Source organism: Phaethon aethereus (assembly GCF_964289735.1).
Source record: "Phaethon aethereus genome assembly, chromosome: 2".
Classification (NCBI taxonomy): Eukaryota; Metazoa; Chordata; class Aves; order Phaethontiformes; family Phaethontidae; genus Phaethon; species Phaethon aethereus.
Window position 1 is genome coordinate 57880038 of NC_138582.1, and position 9726 is coordinate 57889763.

A 9726-nucleotide genomic window follows, 5' to 3' on the forward strand; every position below is an offset into this window, starting at 1 on the left:
GCAAAATTCAGATACGAAGACGCAAGGATAGGCTTCCTCTGCAGCTGGGAAGCATCTCTTTTAAAATCACTTTAAAATGTAGCTGGCAGCTACCAGCCATTGCTATAAATTGCACAGAGATACTGAAGAACTTAGGAAAAACAACTCCAGCCCTGAGGAGGATGATGGTCCTTGGATAAACCCTGTAGCACTTCAGCCTGTTGCAGGAAACGCTGTGATTCATTGGGAAACCTTAGTGTTAGGAAACAAAATCCAAACCTCTAGCATCATATTCCTCACAACCAGCTTGGCAGACCAGGTATGCCAGCCAGGCTTGCTGCTTTGGAGTAATTGTGGGACACTAAAATTGGGTTTCCACCATGTATTGAAATAGGCAAGTATGCATCCAGTATTTCCTGATGCTTTCAAGAAGTACAAGACAGACAGATAAGCGTGCTGAAGGAACCCTAGGGCAGAAGGCGGTGCAAGCAGTGTGATCCCAAATGTAAATGAGATTTACTGAAATGCAGCAAGAATCATGGCAATCTCTCCCAAGGAGGGAGACTGCCAGTGTCTCCCAGACATTGTTTCAGATGCTGAAAACACTCTTGCAGACATACTTCGCACGGGTAGGTCTTGGGAGATGAGCGAGGGCAGGAGACGAGGAGGGAGTTCTGTAGTGTTTCTTACCGGTTTACTGTTGGTATGACTTTTGTTGTTGTTGTTCTTCTGACATAGGCATAGTCAAACCCGTGTTACAGAGTCTGTGTGATGTTGTCCCAAAAGGCATTCTGTGAATTACAATGCCTTAAAGCTGGAGCCATCTAAAGGAAGCACTGCAAGCAGATTTGTGTCCTCACTCTCATACTACAGCTGTCAATCAATACAAATGACAGAGAAATCCAGGCTTAGGTAAAACAATATTCTGTCAAGAAGAAAAAACAGATGAGGACTTCAGGAGCCGGGAATAGAGGAAGCCTAAGGAATCAGAAATGAGCAGAAAGAAGAGATGAACATGGGAGGCAGGTATACAAGAAGCATCATGGAGCTTATGAAAGTTACCTAGACGGTGGCATTTTAGAAAACAGCAGTGACAGCCATTTCAAGTGTTCATAAACGAGCCTCCTTTTCAGAAGTTACACAATTACAAGCCCAGTACAGCTGCAGGATTCACAGAGGCATCAGTCCTAGTTTGGGAGGAACAGTGGAAGGGATGATTTCTTCGATCCCCAGTATATAAGACGTACATAAATTAATAAAGAGTCACTTTAAATGGTTAGCCATATGATTTGCCAAATTCCTAATCCCTCCAGCACTTGCGGTGGATGATTTTTGCTAAGCTTTTTCCGAAAGAGCAGCAATGGGAATGGTGAGAGAGGTGATTGTGTGGAGGTATCTGTCTCTCTTAACAGCAGTACTCCCAACAGCTTCCAGGGCTTCTTTATCAGCAAAATGAGTCTGTCACTGGCAGGGTAGTTTCACAGAGTACTAACACAAAGCTTAAGGACTACATTTAGTAAGATTAAAAAAATAAAGCATAGAAAATGCGGTTGATGCTAAAATACAAAACCTTCCCACTCACCTGTAAGTGACGCTTGAAGGCACTATGCAGCATCAAGACCACCTTCATTGTTCGATTTCTCCTTCAGCTGGTTAGGACTCATCTTTAGTATCTCTGAAATGATTGCTTATTGTTTCACTGTATGTGGGTGTTCCCCCAGGTCTAACAATTTACTGTATATAGTATCATAGAATCACAGAACAGTTTGGGTTGGAAGGAACCTTTAAGGGCCATCTATCCCAACCCCCCTGCAGTGAGCAGGGACATCTTCAACTGGATCAGGTTGCTCAGAGCCCCGTCCAACCTGACCTTGAATGTTGACAGGGATGGGGCATCTACCACCTCTCTGTGCCAGTGTTTCACCACCCTCAGTGTGATTTTTTTTCCTTTTATCTAGTCTAAATCTGCCCTCTATTAGTTTAAAGCCATTACCCCTTGTCCTATTGCTACAGGCCCTGATAAAAAGTCTGTCCCCATCTTTCTTAGAAGCTCCCTTTAAGTACTGGAAGGCTGCAATAAGGCCTCCCTGGAGCCTTCTCTTCTCCAGGCTGAACAACCCCAACTCTCTCAGCCTGTCCTCACAGGAGAGGTGTTCCATTGCTCTGGTCATTTTTGTGTCTCTCCTCTGGAGCTGCTCCAACAGGTCCATGTCTTTCCTGTGCTGAGGGCTCCAGAGCTGGACGCAGGACTCCAGCTGGGGTCTCACCAGCACAGAGAGGCAGAATCACCTCCCTTGACCTGCTGGCCACCCTGCTTTGGATGCAGCCCAGGATATGGTAGGCCGCCTGGGCTGTGAGCACTCAATGCCAGCCCATGTCCATCTTTTCATCCACCAGTACCCCAAAATCTTTCTTGGCAGGGCTGCTCTTGATCCCTTCATTCCCCAGCCTGTACTGATACCAGGGGTTGCCCCAGCCCAGGTGCAGGACCCTGCACTTGGCCTTGTTGAACCTCATGAGGTTCACACGGGTCCATTCCTCGAGCTTGTCCAGGTCCCTCTGGATGGCATCCCGTCCCTCAGGCGTGTCAACCGCACCACTCAGCTTAGTGTCATCTGCAGACTTGCTGAGGGTGCCCTTGATCCCACTGTCTATGTCACTGATGAAGATATTAACATGTACTGGTCCCACTACAGACCTCTGAGGAACACCACTCATCAATGATCTCCATGTGGACATTGAACTGTTGACCACTGCCCACTGGATGCAACCATCCAACCAATTCCTCATCCACCCAACAGTCCACCCATCAAATAAATCTCTCTCCAATTTAGAGAGAAGGAAGTTTGTGAGGGACCATGACAAAGGTCTCAAGTCCAGATAGATGACATCTGTAGCTTTTCCCTTGTCCACTGATGTGGTCACTCCATCAGAGAAGGCCACTAAGCTGGTCAGGTAGGACTTGCCCTTGGTGAAGCCATGCCAGCTGTCTCAAATCCTCTCCCTGCCCTCCCTGTGACTTAGCATAGCTTCTAGGAGGATCTGTTCCATGATCTTCCCAGGCACAGAGGTGAGGCTGACAGGTCAGTAGTTCCCAGGGACCTCCTTGCTACCCTTTTTAAAAATGGGTGAAATGTTTTGCTTTTTTTCCAGTCTCCAGGGACTTCACCTGACTGCCAGGACTTTTCCAGATATCATGGAGAGTGGCTTGGCATCTACATGAGACAGTTCCTTCAGGACTCTGGGATGCATCTCATCAGGTCCCATAGACTTATGTATGTTCAGGTTCCTCAGGTGGTCTCAAACCTGATCTTCTCTTACAGTGGGAGAGACTTTGCTCTGCTAGTCCCCACCTTGCAGTCCATCCCCTTGAGAGGTGTGGGAAGAGACACTGCCAGCGAAGACTGAGGCAAAGAAGTTGTTGACTACCTCAGCCTTCTCCTCATCTGTTGTTACCAGCCTGCCAGTCTTGCTCATCAGGGTGGGTACGCTTTCTTTGACCTTCATTTTCTGGCTGACATCCCTGTAGAAGCCCTTCTTATTATTCTTTGCATCCCTTGCCGAGTTCAGCTCCAGCCGTGGCTTGGCCTTCCTGACCCCATCCCTACACAACCAGGCAGCGTCCCTGTACTCTTCCCAGGATACCTGTCCCTGCTTCCACTGCCTGTGCATTTCCTTCTTGCCCTTTAGCTTGACCAGCAGATCTCAACTCAACCATGCTGGTCTCTTGCCTTCCTTTCCTGATTTCTTACCTGTTCTCAGTCAACACTGGCCCTTTAATAACGTATAGCAAGAGACAGATAGATTTTTCTTCTTTGAGATGCGGCAATGAAGATAAATTGACACTTCCAGAAGCAGCTATTCCTTCGGGGAAGCCTGGAGAGGCTGTAACAATAGTAGTAAACCTAAAGCCCCTTGACATTAGTCACTCCAAAACACTTACAGCAAGATCAATCTAGTTGAAGATGTCCCTGCTCACTGCAGGGGGGTTGGACTAGATGACCTTTAAAGGTCCCTTCCAACCCAAACTGTTCTATGATTCTATGTTTCTACGATCAGCCGCCGAGCCTCTTTTCCCTTGTGGTTGTTTTCAGTCTCTCCCCCCACCGAAATCAAGGATGACTAAAGGAAAGTTAGTGATTTGAAAGTTTACTTGATGTTTACAGCCTCATTAGTTTTCTGATTCAAAGGTAATTTGGTTGCTCTACCTCCCAGAGTAACTTCTCCGAGCAGCTGTGTATTTGCCTTCAGATAGAGTGAGGTATGTAGGCAGACCACTGTAACAGAATGATTTGTCATATCATTTTACATTTATTGTTGGTTTTACAATTATTTTATCAACTTGGAGACTTGAACTACAAAATCTTGTGCAGCCCATATCTGATGCCAGACACTCGGCTTTATTAAAAGAAAAATTAAACTAGGAATAGAAGAAAAATGTACAGCTTAGTTCTGTCATTTGATGCTCGTTACAGAAGCCAAAGACCACTGTCATTTTTGGGGCAGAGTACCAGGAAAACCCAATAGACCATGTGAAAAATAAAGCTGTTTCTGTTGGACCTCGTTTGCTTGTTTGTTTCTCGTAGCCTAGACCTTGTCTGTATGGTGGAGTTGGAAGCCGATGGGTGCATTTGCATTGCCTCAGCTATTCACACGCTCCGCCTGTGGGAGCTTCCCGCAGGCTGCTGGCACAAGGCGGCTTGCTCCACGTGTCCCCACTCAGCCACTGGCACTCACCTTTAGCGTCCTAGCCCACTTCAGTGAAGGAACCTTTCCAAAGCCTTATCAACCCTTTGCAAACTGCAATAAACACCAACAGCAAAATGCTTTCTTCACCCCTGCTGGGTATTTCCAAGCAGACTTTTCTGCGGAAGGCTGAGAAGGCAGCTCCTACGTTGGTTATCTCCCCAGACTCGCCTGGTCTCCTGCTCTAAGCCTGAAAGCCAACCTCTGCCTCCCCCCGTGTGTTTCTCCAGCTCCTCACCCACTCTCAGGGCAAGACTGTCACGTCTCCCCAGCCCAGCCTGGCCAGGCAGAGCCGGAGAGCTGCTGTGCTTCACTGCATTCAGGTCTGTATCTTCCATCCGAGCCTCCAAGGATCCTCCTGGAAGACACATTGCCCTCTGGTGCCACGGTCCTGCCTCTCACCCCAGGATCATGTATAACCTGCCACATGAGCTTCCACCCCGCTTCCCTCCAGCTCTGCCACCCCAGCATATGATGCTCTTTCTGGGTAATACGACCTTAGAGAGGTGGAAAGGAGATGTGAGGCTGGAAGAGGCTGGGGTCTGTAAACAGGATTTTGTTTAATGCTGTTGATAGAACTCAATGCACAAAAGCACAGAAAAGGTGGGCTTTGACAATGAAGAGCGAGAGTGATGCTTGCTGTAGCTTGTCTAAGGGAATGTGTCAGGGGAGATTAATATCTCATGTTCACTGACAGTCTTTCCAAGCAATGGTATTTTTACTCCAGAATCTCTTCTGCTGATGTGTTTTCAGTAGCAGCTAAAAGACTTTTAATTGTATCTCTACAGTCGTGATATTTCTAGTAATTGGGGTTTTTTGTGAAGATGTGCTCAGGGGCCACAATTAAAGCGTACGTCTCATTCATGATAGACATACATTAATACTGCTGCCAGGCCTGAGCAAATGCAATCAGAACTCCTGGTCCTACAAACATTTACATTAATATCCTCTTGACTAGTCCCACTTGCACAAAAAAATCAATCCAATACTCACGCACATTTTGCATCTGAGCTCATCAGTCCTTTTACATGTCATGATGCTGTATTTGGTCTGGCTGGGATGAAGTTCATTTTCTTCATAGCAGCCCATATGGTGCTGTGTTTTGGATTTATGACTAAAAAAGTGTTGTTAGCACACCAACATTCTAGCTACTGATGATCAGTGTTTGCACAGCTTCAGGGCCTTCTCTGTTCCTCACTCTGACCCTCACCCCAACAAGTAGGCTGGGAGTGGTCAAGAAGTTGGGAGGGGACACAGCTGGGACAGCTCAGCTCAACTGACCAACGAAGGGATATTCCATACCATACAACATCACACTCAGCAGCAAAATGGGGGTGGAGGGGGAGGAAGTAATTTCTAGCAGACTGGCTGGGCATTGGTCTGTTTGTGGGAGGTGGTGGATGAATTACAGAATCATAGAATCATAGTTTGGGTTGGAAGGGACCTTTAAAGGCCATCTAGTCCAACCCCTCCTATAAAGAGCAGGGACATCTTCAAAGAGACCAGGTTGCTCAGAGCCCCGTCCAGCCTGAACATGAATGTTGACAGGGATGGGGCATCTGCCACTTCTCTGGGCAACCTCTGCCAGTGTTTCACCACCCTCGTTGTGAAAAATTTCATCCTTATATCTAGTCTAAATCTACCCTCTTCTTGTTTAAAACTATTACCCCTTTTCCTGTCACAACAGGCCCTGCTAAAAAGTCTGTCCCCATCTTTTCTATAAGTTCTCTTTAAGTACTGGAAGGCTGCAAATAAGGTCTCCCTGGAGCCTTCTCTTCTCCAGGCTGAACAACCCCAACTCTCTCAGCCTGTCCTCACAGGAGAGGTGTTCCATCCCTCTGATCATTTTTGTGGCCTCCTCTGGACTCGCTCCAACAGGTCCATGTCTTTCCTGTGCTGAGGGCTCCAGAGCTGGATGCAGGACTCCAGCTGGGGTCTCACCAGAGCAGAGTAGAGGGGCAGAATCCCCTCCCTCGACTTGCTGACCACGCTGCTTTGGATGCAGCCCAGGATGCAGCTGGCCTTCTGGGCTTTGAGTGTACATTGCCAGCCCATGTCCATCTTTTCATCCACCAGTACCCCCAAGTCCTTCTTGGCAGGGCTGCTCTTGATCCCTTCATCCCCCAGCCTGTACTGATACCAGGGCTTGCCCCAACCCAGGTGCAGGACCCTGCGCTTGGCCTTGTTGAACCTCATGAGGTTCACACGGGCCCATTCCCTGAGCTTGTCCAGGTCCCTCTGGATGGCATCCCGTCCCTCAGGTGTGTCAACCGCACCACTCAGCATGGTGTCATCTGCAAACTTGCTGAGGGTGCCCTTGATCCCACTGTCTATGTCACTGATGAAGATATTAACACGTACTGGTCCCACTACAGACCTCTGAGGAACACCACTTCTTCTTCTCTTATTCCTCTTCACTTATTAAACTATCTTTATCGCAACCTATGAGTTCCCATGCTTTTGCTCTTCCTATTCTCTCCCCATCCATGTGCAAGTGGCTGTGTGGAGACTTAGCTGCTGTCTGGAGTCAGCCCACCACATATGGCATAGAAGTGCGTGCACAACTAAGGTCTACAGCCATCAGTCAATGATATGCTTCAACAAAAGTTTTTAAATATGAGCTTACTTGTCATAAAAGGAATAGGATTTCTTAGGTGGTCAAAATTAAGCAAGTTTTTATTTTAAAATTAAAAGCACATTTTTAAAATGAACCTAAATGACCCATTCCCTTAAGTGATAAAAACATGGAATTGAATTGTGTGTGGCAGAAAATTTGGGGCAGATACTTGGCCTTCTCTGTATCTGTACAGTGTTAAGCCCATTTTAAGTGTTTAAAATATATATATAACCAGCAGTTACTACAACAAAAAACCTCTGCTAATGTTTTTGCTATGCCTTGAATGAACATCACAGGTGCAGCAGCACCCTGCCTGAGAGCTTCCAGACCTGCACGACTGTAGACACTGTATAAGGAGGTGGGATTTGACCCTGGTGAGTTGCTCCCCCAGAAACTATTAACTTCAGATAACTCAGAAGGCAGAGCACCATGCTGGATCACGTATTTAATACTCATATTACACATCAGGTTAGTAATTACAGCCTCTGAAGAGACACTGGGGTGTATCCAGTCTCATTACTCTCTGTATTCATAATCTTTAGAAGTGGAGCTGAACACACAGAAAACTACCCTGCTGTTGTGTCCCCTTGAAATGCTGATTTATACGGTATATAACAATCATCCTATAATATAAAACCTTTGGGGAATGAAAAGTCTTGGGAGTGAAATATAGTTACTGCCTTACCACATGAGAAGTGGGATGAAATTTGATGTTGGTCCTTGAAGACTTCATTATCTGCTCATCTCCATGTCCTCTAGTCTGCACAGTTTGGTGGGAACGCCTGTGAAACTCCCGCACAGCCAGGCATAAGGAGAGTGACCTTTGTTGGCCATGTACAGGAATGTAGTCAATATTACACACCGCATAAAAAAAATGTAGCTTTGCCGTTACAGGGGATCAGCGCAGATTCAGCCACGCTGGTGGACTGCAGCCTTGTATTTTGGAACGATGACAGTCTCTGTACGAAAGCAACCAGCTTTTGAGAAAACCCACAGAGACAGCACTGCTAAAAAACCATCTGCCAATGGCTTGCAACTCTTTTCCTTCATGATATTCAGTTTGTGTATACATTGGCTTTCTCTTGGTAGGATATGAGCAAAATACAAGCCATCCCCCAAACTAGATAATCGTCACATCCTAGTACTCTATCGAGATCTAGCAAAAAGATAGCACATGCACAAGTATGTATCTCTTTCAGTGACAATAAATGAATAAATTGCTATCAGTCTGCCTTCTGCCTTCTTCAGGCTGCCTAGCGTGGAGCTATGCCTCAGTCTGACAGCCAAAAGGGTCAGTGAGTGAGTGCTGTTGTAATTGGTTTGAATAAAAGCTTTTGATATATTAAACTATACTGTCTCTCTATCAGATGACAAAGGCCGCTGGTCAAATCAAGCTTCCCTCTCCTTTTGTTGGCACTCCTCCCTTCCTTCCTCCCTCCCCACTGACAACGTCCCCTCTTGCCAAATCACTCTGACCCACCTCTGCTGAGAAAACCTCTGCTGAGAACGTTCTCTTTCAACACATGTACTTGTTGCATGAGGTTCCCATTCAGCTGAGACTCTTAGGAAGAATTAGACAACCTCCCCTAACTGGTACTGCTGGTACAACTGCAAATTCATTTGTTACACTTCATCTGGGCTACAGAGATATAATTCAGTCCAACCTTGCACATAAAGCTACTAAATACTTTTCGTAACCAAGCAGTCAGAACAATATTGCAATGTAATTTTCCGCAATCAGCTGTGTCAAATGTACCGGGGTTATGGTGGTTACCTCCTAGAGGCGGTCAGGCAAGAGCAGCATCTTCCCATTACAACTGATAAATGGCTACATGATTGGGCACCAGATTATTCAAGCAGACAAATTAACTTCAAATATTAATACATTCACCAGCCAGTCACATAAATTGCTTGTTCTGCATGTGCCAGAGTGGTCATGGGGGGTTTTGCTTCTGCTTTCAGGAAATCTAACCTTCAGAGTAGTGCTCTGCCAGGCCAGCAAGCCCATCAATCAGCTAACGAAGTTGGCAGCAGCTAAACAGATCTTCATTTCTCTCTGGAAAGGGAAAAAAAAAAAAAAGAAAAAAAGACTTGGCCAACTTGGCCAATGTCTTCCAGGATTGTCAGAAAGCTGTATTTCAAATGAAACACATGTGCCAAGGCTCTGACTCAGCCATTAAATCTGGCCACCTGACCAAGGACCTTGCTAGGAGTCTGCCTACCCCAAGACTGTCTTCCTGTGGAGACAGAGACAGCCACAGGGTGAGTTGTCCTCAAATGGGTCCACCTGCCTCCACAGGCTGATGTAGATGATGTACAGGTAACAAGGGCCACCATCACCTCTCTTCTCCTCTTACATATTTTACACCTAAATCCTCTCTGGA